This window comes from Pantherophis guttatus, chromosome 1, assembly GCF_059756535.1.
Source record: "Pantherophis guttatus breed Tessera chromosome 1, ASM5975653v1, whole genome shotgun sequence".
Lineage (NCBI taxonomy): Eukaryota > Metazoa > Chordata > Lepidosauria > Squamata > Colubridae > Pantherophis > Pantherophis guttatus.
The window spans coordinates 206,232,117-206,246,954 of NC_142063.1; positions in this window are offsets into that span (position 1 = coordinate 206,232,117).

Genomic DNA, 14,838 nt, shown 5'->3' on the forward strand with positions numbered 1-14,838 from the left:
CATTGCTGCTTATGTAACAGAGATCCATGGCGTATCCCAATTTTGCAATTTTAGAGATGTTTTAGAAGACATGGGAAGGGATCATCTTATATACATGGTTTACAAAGAAATATTCTAACAAAGGTTCTTGTCTGAACCAAATTTGATACAAAGGCATTACTCACTGAAATTGCATCACTGCACATCATAGAACTCATCAAGATGTAAATTGGATTTTGATGCCGAGTCACATGAATATTTAAATTTCTGAAAAAAGTCTACTTAAAAAGTAGGCGTAAGGCGTTCTGTTGAAAATCAATACAATAGTAACTTGAAATCAATTGTTTTGTAATAATCATTTCAAGGAATTTCAACAACTTCAGATATATATTTTTGCCTAAAATGTACCAATGGTGATATAATAAATGCAAGTATGTTTTGTTAGCTTAGAATGAACAAGATGGCTTAGCTGCCTTGAAAGAAAGCTGAGATGTCCCAAAGGTGCTTTTTCAAAAGGCAACTGGACTTTCTTTGTTTTTTCTTGAAGAAGTTCTGCTTCTCATCCAAAAAGCTCCTTCAGAACTGAAGAAGCTTCTTGGATGAGAAGTGAAACCTCTTCAAGGAAAAACAAAGAAAGTCCAGTTGCCTTTTGAAAAAGTACCTTTGGGACAACCATGACCTGGATGATTGAGAATCTCCATAAACCTGAGATGCTCTAATTTTTACGGCATCTGCTTTTCAAAACAAATCTGATATCTATATAAGAAACTCTTAAATATCTTTAAAGTTGAAATTTCCTACATTTATGATTTAAATGTAGGAAATTTCAACTTTAAAGATATTTAAAAGTTTATTGTATAGCTATCAAATAGATTTGATACCAAAAGCACCTCTATTATGAAATAGAATTAAAGTATTCAATAATAGTACATCAGTGGATGCAAGTCTTAAAAATGCTGTATTTTTTAAAACTTAACATTGGAATTAATCCATGAAAAATGTTTTTAATTATTTCAGGTTTATTGGACATCCCAAAGAATGCATCAGAAAGGATAAACTATAGATTTTCTCTGTTGGCAGAGTAAGAAATTTGAGAGTTAACCCAGATATTTGGCCTTGTATGTTATTGATTTCCTTTTGAAATAGCTCATATAAATAAATTCATGGTTAAATCTGGTTCATATTAAATCTGTGAATAGTATCTTAAATGATTTCAAAAGGTTCTGGAATTTTATTATTTTTAAGGAACTTTGGTTATACCAGGCATGGAGAATATCATTCTAAGAGAATAATCTTGTGAGACTGGAAAAATACAGCTACGCTGAAAAATCAAGAATTGGACTGAAGACATGTGTAATTTTTCAATTTCTCAAAAGGTCTTTTTTCCTGCTAATATCTGTTTATTTAGGTAATATAATTTAGCAATTAGATTTTATGCTGATTGGTATACATTGCTGCTTTCTAAATTTGTTTCTGTTTTCTGTGTACATTTTTGAGATTATAATAAAATATTCTTTTAAAAAGTATTTAGATTATATAAATGAGAAGGTTCATTTTCTAGAAATGATGATTATAAACTTCCTAATGAGCAAATTGTGATATAGATAATTAATCTGAGTCTTCCTGATCTCTAATTTACAAACAAAATTATAATAAATCATGCCTTAAAATTCAGAGTTAAAAGTTCAGTTAATATAGGAAACATTTTGCTAGAATAATTGCGGATCAGCTTAGAACAGGGGTGTCAAATTCACGGCATCACGGCAGCATCATGTGATGTATTGGGACTTTTTTCCCTTCGCTAAACTGGGCATGGGCAGCGTGTGATGCATCCAGCCCACAGGCTGGGAGTTTGACAGCCCTGGCTTAGACTCACCAATCCTTGCCCAGACTTCAGGGTAGAATAAGCAAATTCAAGAATGTGGAATGCAAGATTTGTAAGAAAGAAAGTACCATTAAGCAAGCATACCATTCTGTCCGAGTTTGTTGCAGAAATCAAATCCAGAAAGCACACACAGGCAGACTGATGCAGCAGGATTCATTAACTTTAATTAATTCATTAAGGATTCATAAAGGGCCTGGTGGCTCAGCAGACTGATAGCATTGTGATTAACACCAGCTGTCTGCAATTACTCTAAGTTCGAATCTCACCAGGCTCAAGGTTGACTCAGCCTTCCATCCTTTCTAAGGTAGGTAAATTAAGGACCCAGTTTGTGGGGGCAATAAGCTGACTTTGTATAAATATACAAAAGTATGAAGGCTATTGCTTAACGCATTGTAAGCCGCCCTGAGTCTCCGGAGAAGGGCGGCATATAAATCAAATTTAAAAAACAAACAAACAAACAAAAAACCCTTCTCTTTATATACAATATAACACATAAATAAATGTACAATACCAACAGCAGATTCTTCCAATGTGGTAGAGAGGACAGATTAGTTTCAATTCCAGCAGCAGACAAGTCCAGACTTGTTTCAGTTTTCAGCACAGCAGTCAGAGTTTAACACAGACAAAGAGAACCTCCTCTATACAGGGCAGTTAAGCTAAGCCTAAGCCACGCCCAGGCTCCTTCCAGTTTCAGTTTCCAAAACAGTTCCCATTGGCTGATCTTGTTACAATGCCTATTCATTGGCTGATCTTGTTACAATGCCTATTCATTGGCTGATCTTGTTACCATGTCTTCCCAGTCATGAATATTCTGACACATTCAAGGTGCAGTAGTATGGAACCAAAAAGTGAAAGAAAGGAATGGCGTCACCAACTTTCACACTAATTTTTCATTGGATAATTAAGGTAAGTAGCTACATCATTCTAAATACTGTTTATATCAGGATAATGCAGATGATTCCAAGGGAAGCTTCCAATCAGCAGAAAGAACTAAAAAAAAAAAAATTGTAAGAAAGAACTGGTTCTCGCCACCAAGAATCAGTGTCTGAGGAGTGCCCATCATTGCTATTAGTCATACCACAAAAATAGTTAATAAATTTCCAAAAGCTTTCTTTGAGGAACTGAGAGTTTATAAAATGAGGGTTGTGCTCATTCCATGATTTAAATTTGTATGAACCCTAGAAATGTGCTTAAACAAGGAGTTCTTGAACAAAGGCTCACTGAAATTCACCCATTTATTTAATTTTTATATCAATTTATATAGGCAGCCATCTCATCAATTGTAAATCTGGGTAGTGAACATGGGATTAAAAACAAACACCACAATGGTATTTAAGGCCTAATGGAAAGGTGAGGCTGTGGAGAGATCATCAATATACTATAAATAAGGCATTTAAATAGCATTTACACCCAGTGCATGTAATCAATCAACTGCTTTATGTTCTTCCAGGGGTCTTTGCAAATTTGGATCTAGCCCAAACATATCATCACTCACCATTGATTAAGCATGCTGAACTAAATGTCTCCAGAGGTCAAATCTACATGGCTCCTGGACTATTCTAATACTCCATGAAAGTTCTAATTTCTGGAATCTCAGGAGTTTGATGATCTTCCGATTATGATGTCAATGTGGAGGAGCTTGCTATTATACTTAGAAAATTTTGAGTCATTCAGGAAGTTCTCCCTTAGCATACAGAAGACCAATAAGAAATCCACATATATCAACTGGGGTATATGGGGAACAAATCATCTGTAAACCTGCTTTTAAGCCCTAATATTAAATTAATGCAAACACCAGCAAACTTCTTTGTGATCTCATAAACCTAATGTGTCATACCCCTAATACCGTGATGGCAAACCTATGACAGCGTGCCAGAGGTGGCATGCAGAGCCGTCTCTGTGGGCATGCCGTCTCTGTGGGCAGCTGCTCTGTCGTCAGCTGCTATTCTGGTTTCTGGCACGTGCATGTGCACCAGCCAGCTGATCTTCACACATGCCGGAGCCTTGGAAACCCGAAGACCAGCTGACTGGTGTGCTGGTCTTCTGGTTTCTGGGGCTCCAGTGCACGCGAAGACTAGCTAGTGTGCCAGAAACCAGAAGACCAGGTGGTCTTTGAGTTTCCGGGGCTCGGCACATGCACATCAGTGATGGGTTGCCCCCGGTTCACACCAGTTCTATAGAACTGGTAGTAAAACTGGCAGGAGGCTCCGCCCACTGACCCTGACATCATGGAAACGCTTCTGCGCTTGCGCAGAAGAGCGCATGCGCGGCCACATTGCGAACCGGTAGTAAAGGTAAGTAGAACCCACCACTGGTGTGCATGCATGCACACCAGTGGTGGGTTGCCCCCGGTTCGGACCGGTTCGCAAGAACCAGTAGTAAAACCGGCTGGAGGCCCCGCCTACCGCCCCGGATGTTGTCATCATCAATCTGAGCATGCCCAGAAGCGATCCTGTTGCGAACCAGTAGTAAAAGTAAGTAGAACCCATCCCTGGTGCACACATATTCCCATTTGGGCACTCGGTGCCAAAAGGGTTCGCCATCACTGCCCTAATATATAGTACCAAAGCAAAAACATTTTTCCCATTCTTTGTCACACATAGCTGTACATCAACAATATAGTTTAGTGGTGTTTCTTGAGGAGAAAAAGAGTCAAGTACATCTTTGGCTGAAAGAATTTGATTGCAACATGTTAGTGTGTGCGTCCCCCCTGCCCCGCCACCACCCAAGGACCGTTTCTGTCAGCATCTTTTCTTGATTCACAGCGCAGATGCCGAGCCACCCAAGCAACAGCCAAAAACACCAGGTAAGACAACAATCACTATTTTGGAGTCCATCATGACAGTTCCCACTGTCAGTCTATATATGCTCTGCACTTGGTTTATCCCTAATGAGAACAGGATGCAAATGGCAATTGGACAAAACCCATCTGATGGAAAATCCCTTTGAAAGGTGAAATTGAGCTTGCGGGTAAAAAGGTGCCCTTTAGCCGTGTGAAAGCTGTAGGCTTTGAATATCCTAGCAGAGAGACCAGTGGGGAAAGGACAGCTAAGTTAGGCATTCCCAAATGCATGCATTTTGAAGAATGGATTCATGCAGCTATCAGACAGCCAATGAGGGAGAGACTTATGGCATGTAGAAGAGGCTATTCAAAATTCAAAGGGGGAGAAAGCCATACATCCTATTTTTTTCCAGCTGAAATATATGAATGTGCTCCAAACCCTGCTTTCTTGGCAGTCTTCTGCTATCCACTCTGGTGCTTTTTGGCACCACATAAGCCCATGCATTTGGCATGCTGATACTCTGAGCAAGTTGGGTCAGGTTCAGTCTAAACCTCCACTGCATAATTTTATCTTGTCTGGTTGTGTCTTCTTTATGTTATTGAAAATAAGCCTTTAAATAAGCCTTTCAGCATTATTGCCGTAACTCCCTTTCCTCCCAAGTTATACATTTTCCCTAATGGCTTAACAAAAAATATTCTAATATATGCATGTTGATAAGCATACATTTTCATTGACTTATGTCAGCCAAGGATAAAATAATAAAATGCAAAGGCCCAAGGACATTTGTATTCTGGTCCACCCCTCCGTTCAGGTATTTCGTTAGTCAGACTCATAATTCTTAATCTGCTGTCTTTGTTCTATCAGCCATACCCACAAAGATGGAGTGGTATGTAAATAAGGCAGCAGCCTAGTTCATTGCTCTTTCCTGCAGAATTAGAAGTGTTTAGTGATAAAACTGTGGGCTTGGGAATCAGATGTGCATGAATCTCTGGGAGCCAGACTTCTTTAAGATTGGCAATGGTTTAAAGCCATCAGTATTCTAAAGTGACAGATGACTCGGTAGCTTCTCAATGTGCTAACCTCTATCTCTCACCACCCGTGATAATTAACCAGACTAGCTGGGGCTGATGAATGTTCTAGATCAGCATTTCTCAAACTTTTTTGGATCACTGCCTGCTTAGTTGTACCAAGTTTTCATAATGTCCCCTGTCCTGCATATATAGCAATAGCACTAGTACTTAGAGTTATAGACCACTTTATAGTGCTTTACAGCCCTCTCTAAGCGGTTTACAGAGTCAGCCTATTGCCCCCAACAATCTGGGTCCTCATTTTACCCTACTTGGAAGGATGGAAGGCTGAGTCAACCTTGAGCCTGGTGAGATTTGAACTGCCAAATTACAGGCAGCCGGTAGTCAGCAGAAGTAGCCTTCAGTACTGCACTCTAACCACTGCACCACCGTGGCTCATACATGAAATATATTGCACACATATTATTTCTTTGCAAACAATTTCAAATACATACAATTAAGTCATAGTTGTAGTTGCAAATATAGTTATCATGATAGTAAGTAATTTAGCTTGTTAATATTTAATGTGGTGGATAGGCTTGGTGGAGATCTGTTAATATATCAACATTAGGTTTAATCTCCATAAGCATAAGTCATAAATTGCCATATTCACCAATTTACAGACAATTACTTTATTTTATTAAAAGTTGAGATACAGTTTAAAATTGTGTCAAAATTCTGATATCCATTTTGAAATTTTGGCTTCAGTTCAACGTCATTTTGCAATTCAGTAAACGTGTCTTCTATGAAACATCTATCAATATTTTTCATTTCACAATGGATGTATTACCTAACTTTCAAATTAAGATGATCCTCAAATCTTTTCTTTATATCTTTATTGTTAAGTAGGTAGATAGAAGAGACTGGAGTCAGGCTTCAGACAACAGCTCTTTATTCAGTAACTATCTACAATCCAGCAGCCAGCCCCTCTGACAGCCAGCCGTTTTATAGGGATCTGTCAGGGAAACCAGCCAATCACATTTAATTATTTTTCCCGCTCGAACAGCAGACCAGAGGGAAAACTTATTCTGTCAATATCTAACACCCCTCCCCTTCTAGATGGAACAATCCACTCTGCATACGTAGTCATGCAGGTAGGCGGGGCATTTGCTAGCTCCACTTGATCTGCGCGGCTCAGTTTGCATGGTGGCAGCCGGCTGAGAGGTTGTGCCTGCTGCTGCCTCTTGTTCTCCCTATGGAAAGTCCTGGAAACTTTCAGGTGGGGCCTTGGACTCTACGGGAACCAGTTCATGGGAAGTGCTTCGCTGGATTCCCAGTTCTTCAGATGCGTTCTCTGGTTCCATCGAGCTTGAGTCTGCTAGGAAGGGATTAGAGTTACATTCCTGTTGTTCAATTTCTAAATTGTCTTTAGTTTGACTGAGGCGGCAACGTAGTTGGTCTATGTGCTGCCTCCATTGATGGCCTTTGTTAAGCCTAACTATGTACGACTTGGGCCCTGTGATTTTTTCTATTTTTCCAGGTAACCATTCATGATCGGCAAAGTTTTGTGAGTGAACCAGGTCCCTGATGCTAAAGGACCTGGTGCAGTTTTGCATTTCTGTTGTTGTCTCGGGGGCATAATTTGGGTGAAGGCGGTCTAAGACTGACCTAAGCCGGCAACCCATCAGGAGGTCCGCTGGGCTTCTTCCTGTGACCACACTGGGTGTTATGTGTTGATACAGGAGAAATTTGTCTACCTGCTCTTGCCAATTTCCAGGTGCCAACCTGCCCAATGCCTCATTGGCAGACCTTACTGAGCCTTTCAGCCTGCCCATTACTGGCCGGATGAAAAGGTGCCATGAGGGCATGGCGTATCACACGTTCTGCTAAAAAACCCTCAAATTGGATGGCAGTAAATTGCGGGCCACTGTCTGATACAAGGACATCGGGCAGACCGTGTGTGGCAAATAGTTTACGGAGCACCTTGATTACTGTGTCCGCAGTAGTGGTGTCTATCAGGATGATCTCCAACCATTTGGAGTAGGTGTACACAATCACTAAGAAGGTTTGGCCATGAAAAGGCCCAGCAGAATCGATGTGAATCCTAGACCAGGGGGCTCTAGGGCAATCCCACTCTTGTATGGGTGCTTTAGGGGGAGCAGATGTGACTCCTGACAAGGAATCCCATTCTTGAATTTCCTGGTCCATGTTGGGCCACCACACAAAACTTCGGGCCAGGGCTTTCATCTGGACAATCCCTCATGCAACTAGCTACTTGATATTAAGATAAGGTAAGATAATCTTTATTGTCACTTTTTGTGTGTACACACTGGTGTACATTAAAATGAATTTCTGATGAATGCTCTCAAAAGAATATCTATCTATCTATCTATCTATCCATCTATCTATCCATCCATCCTCCATCCATCCATCCATCCATCCATCCATCCATCCTCATACACATACACATACACATACACATACACCATATATATGCCATATATATATATGCATACATATGTAGGTCTTTGGTTATTCGGGTCTTCTCCCACGTAAAATTGGAAGTGTCTTGGCGACGTTTCGACGAAGTCTCATTCGTCATCTTCAGGCTGGTGTTCTCGGCTTCGTGCTTCCAGGAGCAATGTGAGATCGCAGTTGTCTCTTCCTTTTAACTGCTAGTGGAGGTGTGAGCTGATTGGGTGGGAACTTGGCTGTGTTCTGATTGGGTGGAAGTGTGTTCTGATTGGTTAGGGGCTTGGCTGTGCTCTGATTGGCTGGGGTTGTGTTCTGTTTGAAACCCCAGCCAATCAGAGCACAGCCAAGCCCCTAACCAATCAGAACACACTTCCACCCAATCAGAACACAGCCAAGTTCCCACCCAATCAGCTCACACCTCCACTAGCAGTTAAAAGGAAGAGACAGCTGCGATCTCACATTGCTCCTGGAAGCACGAAGCCGAGAACACCAGCCTGAAGATGACGAATGAGACTTCGTCGAAACGTCGCCAAGACACTTCCAATTTTACGTGGGAGAAGACCCGAATAACCAAAGACCTACATACAAACACCCGCAAAAACCTGAGAAAATGCATACATATACATATACATATATGTATACATACATATACTCCACCCACCTGCCCAGACATCATCAAAAACACTCTGCACATGTGCAGAACCTTCTGCGCATGTGCAGAAGCGCTGCACGCTCACAAAGTAAGCGAGCACACCCACGTGCTCCCAGTAGCGAACCAGTAGTGCCAGGATTTGAATCCCACTACTGATACATATATATACACACACACACATATGTATGTATACACACACACACACACACACACACATCTATCTATCTCACAGTCCATTTTGAATACATAGTGGAAAAAAGAGTCTTGATATTTCCCTGATATTAGGGACAAATGTGAAGGAACATATGATTGCACCCTAAAATCAAATCCATGAAGAACCTATTCCAGGTTTGCCCTCAACATTATGAGATCCAAAGCTTTTGACATGAAAAGGAATGTCTTTCTAAGTAATCTGGGCAATAGGCAAATCAACAACAATATTGCCAAATTCTTTGTAGCAGGAACTTGCCAGTTTTTGACAATTCTAGTACAAATTACATGCTGATTATCTTGTTTTTAATTCAAAGTGAAAAGAAAAAGGAATTTAGATATGATTGATTTCCTTTGCTACCATTAACACCTCTGCCTATCAGTAGAGCATTTGATGATACATGTGTTTAGCCCTCACAATTCCAAAGATGCTAAATTGTAGACAGACATGCGAAGGAGTGCAAGATAATAATTTATAGAATTTTTGGTCCATTGAGCATTGGATAATTTTGATGACTTCTAAAACCCTTCAGCCTAGAAGTGCTTTACTTCAGATCCCACTATAATTAGCTACAAAGGTTATTTGAGTAAGACGTGAAGGGAGGCTGGAAGGTTATTGTTAAATGAAATCAATTTCACCTACCCTGTTTTCTAGCTGCAATATTTTCTTCTTAATCTCAGTTGGGGGGGATAAGTGATTTCCCCACAAACAATAACATCTGACGGTTTAGTAATATCTTCAGTGCTTTCTAAATCTTTTTTTAAGTAGAATTGGGTTGTTGTTTTTCTTCAAGACAACATAGCTTAGAGATTCATTGCAATTTTGTACGTGCCAACTGAGAAAAGTCTCATGCAAGCTGCAAACCTATGCCAATGCACCCAGGGAGTAAGGCCCATTTACTTGTTTGTCAAAACATTTTAACTTCATTTTCAAGACAATATGCTCTCCCAAAGCAGTTTACAAGGTTATAAATCAATGAGACTGATGAATCTGCATATCTTTGTCTCTACCTGTGTAAATGTGTACTGTAAATAGGCACAGGGTTTTTCTCTCTCTGAAATTGTCTCCCCCCGCTCCCCCTTCCATTTTGTGGGTTTTTAATGATCCAGCTAAAGATAAAGCTGCTTTATCTCTTTTTAAAATGAGAGTTCCTCACAGTTCGGTAATTCGAAGTAGAGAGGCCTTAATTTTTGGGACCATTAAGAAGCACCCCTATCCTTTTAATAATTTCTGCATTGCATTTAAAAGATATATAAAGACACTCATAGAATGTGGGTGGCATACCTCCTGAAAGTAATCCTGTTTGCTCATATTCACTCCAAAGGTGGGTTTCAGCAGGTTCTGACCAATTCTGGAGAACCAGTAGTGGAAATTTTGAGTAGTTCGGAGAACTGGTAAATACCACCTCTGACTGGCCCTTCCTCCATCTATTCTCCACCTCCTGAGTCCCAGCTGATCAGGAGGAAATGGGGATTTTACAGTAACCTTCCCCTAGATTGGGGTGGGAATGGAGATTTTACAGTATCCTTCCCCTGCCATGCCCGTCAAGCCAGGCCCACAAGCCATGCCACGCCCACCAAGCCACACCCACAGAACCAGTAGTAAAAATTTTTGAAACCCACCACTGATTCACTCTAATACATAAGCTATGATATATGACACAATAATCAAACCCTTCTCCTATGTAGCTTCAAAATGTCTAAAATCACTCGTACTAATTCCCAGGAAAACAGTCACACAGGAAAACAAAAACATACACTGAAACCTGAATTCAGAGGACCAAATGAGTAAAAAACACATCAAACAAATACTGAATTGTTAAATATGTAAATAAAACTAAAAGTCTTCGGAGAGGGGCGGCATACAAATTGAATTAATAAATAATTGAATTAATAAATAAAAGGTCCAACAATTATGGTCCTATTAAGAATAAATCTGAAAATTGGATTTTTTAAATATATCATTATCCTTTTCTGAACCAGTTCGGACTAGGAAAAAAAAAGCTTTGATGAAAGAAATTCAGAAAGAAGCTGCTTCACCTTTCTACTGCAGATAGTCCTCGACTTGCAACAGTTTGTTTAGTGACTGTTCAAAGTTACCAGGGCACTGACAAATGTGACTTATGACCATTTTTCACATTCATGACCATTGCAGCATCCCCATGGTCACGTGATTTACATGTCCTGGAGTCATGTGATCCCCTTCTGACAAGCCAAGTCAATGGGGAAACTAGATTCACTTAACAACTGTGTTACTAATTTAAGAACTGCAGTGATTCACTTTAACAAATGTGGTGAGAAATGTCATAAAATGGGGCATAACTCACTTAACAAATTTCTCACTTAGCAATATTAAATTTGGGCTCAATTGCAGTTGTATGTTGATGTATGTTGATGTATGAGGATTGCCTGAATCGGCTTTCATCAGATGGAGCTCACCATTCATAATAATAAGAAAACCTTTGTTTTAAAAGATGACTAAGAGTCTATTCAGAGAAAGAAGGCAAAATCTCTGAGAAGAACAGCTTGTCTTTGAAAGCTGGAGGTTGTAGGTTCGGTATGGCAAAAGCAATTCAGGCAGCATTTTAACAAGCTCTGTGACCACCAAGTATGTTTTGAAACAAATACTTTTATTACTCAAACAGAAATTTGTTCCAATCAGGGGACATCTCTCATTTTGGATAGATAATCTCAGGGATTCTACCCTTCTCTTGTTTCCCCAAATTTTGAAGGGCACCTTAAGCAACTCTGGATGGGCTAATTCGGGCACTTTGCATGCTGTAATGTTTGGAACATCAACATATGGGAAGACTTTACACAAACTACAGAGAGAGAGAAAAAAAACTAATCCCAGGCACAGAAAGATACCTCTATACTTCTCATTCAAACTAATGAAAGAAGAGATTTTCTACGAAATTATCAGGTTGGGGTATACTGCTCTCCTTAGCTTAGCTTCAGCTCATTATATTCAGGATATTTTACAACCTTTTGCAATTGCAGATATTTTAAGTACTGTATTTTGATATTCCTGACTCCAAATTGAACCAGAGGAGATACTCTGGAAAGCCTGGGGATGGTTCACACAAACCATTGCCTTCAGTCAGGTTCAGGTATCAATGGAGGATACCCCTCACCATTGATTTAACGCTGCTCAAATTGCAAAAGGAAGTACTTGTATATTCTTGTTCTGGTGGCCAGGATCAGAGAATTTCTTTAACCTGGGCAGATAATGAGTATTTCTTCTGATGAAGTACAGCTGTCCAGTGGTGAAATGCAAAAAGGTTTGCTACTGGTTCTGTGGGCGTGGCTTGGTGGGCGTGGCTTGGTGGAGGGGGTCATGTGACTGGGTTGGCATGGCCAACTTTTTTTTTTTTACTTTTTAAAGCATTTTTTACTGCCTATTCGCCCGAACTGGTAGTAAAAAAATGCTTTTAAAAAGTAAAAAAAAAGGTTCCGATGATCACAATTGTGTCGGGCAATTGTCAGAACCTTTTTTTTAAAAAAAGCATTTTTTTACTACCGGTTTGAAGAAATAGGTAGTAAAAAAATGCTTTAAAAAAAGTAAAAAAAGAGGTTCCAATGATCGCATAGCACAGCTGTGATCGTCAGAACCTTTTTTTTTTTTTTACTTTTTAAAGCATTTTTACTACCGGTTCACACGAACCAGTAGTTTTTGTCACTACCAGTTTGCCCGAACTGGAGCGAACCGATAGCATTTCACCCCTGCAGCTGTCCATCACTGTTACATTTTGCCATGATCATCATATCAGCCACAGTTACATTAACTCACCAACCAACCAGAACAAGATAATTAGCAAGTCTGGTGCTACATACAGAATCCTGGGTATTTTTAATTACGTGATCAAGAGCTTTGGCAGATGAACCCCTCAGGAATGAAGTAGAGAACATGTCTAGGAGAAAAAAATGGGCATACGGTAACTACAAAACACTATTTTTTTCCCCAGTTCCACCCTAATTCTTCTTCCAAACTGTGTTGGAGTTAACAGTATTCTGGAAGTAACAAATCACAATTTCCTATCCTGTGTTTATCTAGCACTGGCCCTGAAGAAAATCCAGAGGAAGCCAAGTTGGAGACATTCATGGGTGACGCTTGTCCTTTGTTGTCATTATTGAACCATTCATAGCACGTAGTGCAACAGGTCACCCTGGCAAACAGTTGTATTTTTGATGAGGTGTACAGTCAAGGTCATTAAAGCCTGTGACCATTTAAGGCCTCATTATAATGTTTGAAAGAGCAAGAGGTTACCCCTAGAGAAGTTTGCTGGGTTAATGATGTAGTTCCTCCATCTATTTTATTAGTTTCTCGATCTTGTAACCTGGCTGCAGCAATGCAAGCTATGTAAGCAAACATTGCTATTATTTTTAATGTTGGGTTCATTATTATCAAAAGTTATTTATGCTTTTACATTCTTATTTATGTAGCTTTCCTAAATTAGTACAGGAAAAAATACCTCGGACATTTGTATTGTTTTATTTATTATTATTTTTAAAAATGTAATTATTGTTTTATTTTCAAAAATAATTGGATATGTTCAATCCATTGATCTGTATTTTTAAAAAACTAAAACAAAACAAAACTGTTGAAAAAAATTGCCCTATCATTTTCAGGAGCAGGAGGTAGTTGACCTTGATTTCTTAATATAAAAAGCAGATCCCATCTTCTGTTTAAAACTGGTAAAACCCATTGGAGTTGTTCCTCCTCTATTTCCTGGAATAACTTTGCACTAAAGAAACCAAACTCTAGAGCCTAATGTTGTGGCCCGCCAGCGGCCTGCACAGTTCGTGGCTGATCCCGACGAGGAGGAGGCTGGTGTGGTGTCGCACCAGCAGCCTGCGCAGCCGGCACTCATGTCGGACAGCGAGGAGGCTGAAGAGGATGTGGTGCCAGAGGCAGAGACTCAGCCAGGGCCTTCAGAACCTCCAGAGGCTCCTTCAAGTGGAGAGAGCAAAGTGGAGGAGCCTTTTCTCAATGCTCGAGCACGCAGGGCTGCCAAAAGGCAGGAGTGGCTACTCAGGAGGAGGAGGTCTCCTCAAGAGTAAGGCTTGAGGATAATTGGCCACTCCCTTAGCCTATTTAAGTTGCACACTTTCTTGCTGGAAACAATGTGTAATTATTACAGAGCATTTTTGGAAAAGTCTTATCTTGCTTTCTGGGCTGGTTACCAACCTTTGCCGGACTTTGGTTTATTCTTGCTACTTAATAAATTTGATAAGGACTGTTGGTGTGTGGAATCCAGAGCTGGGGCAGAACACCTAATGATTGTTCCCAGTGATGTAGATGTTTTAGCATGGGGGACTGAATCAAAACCTGAAACATCCCACTATAAAAATCACTGACAACCATTGAATAGCCTCTCAGTATTAATCCTTGAAAGTGAACCATAATAAAGTTATACCCAGGGCCGGATTTTCCTATAGGCTAACTAGGCTTCAGCCTAGGGCCTCAAGATCAAGAGGGGCCTACATTCAAATTGTTAGCAAAATTAAAATTACACTTTCACTATAGGTGAAAGGGCCTCATAAGTGGAATAGCCTAGGGCCTCTTTTCATCTAAATCCGGCCCTGGTTATACCCAGATTCTCAACAGTCTACAGTAGGGGAGGATACCAAAGGCAATGGACCATGGACATGAGGATACCAAAGGCAATGATGCCAAAAGCTGCCTAGATATCCAGAGGCATCAATAGGAATATATAGCCCAGTCCTACTCTTTCAATAGTTTGCTCATTTGGGTGACTAAAGCCATCTCTTTGCCTGCAACTTACCTAAAAGGAACCTAATAAAGTAGAATATTTGTAGCTCAGGGTTGAAATGGGGGATCCTTGG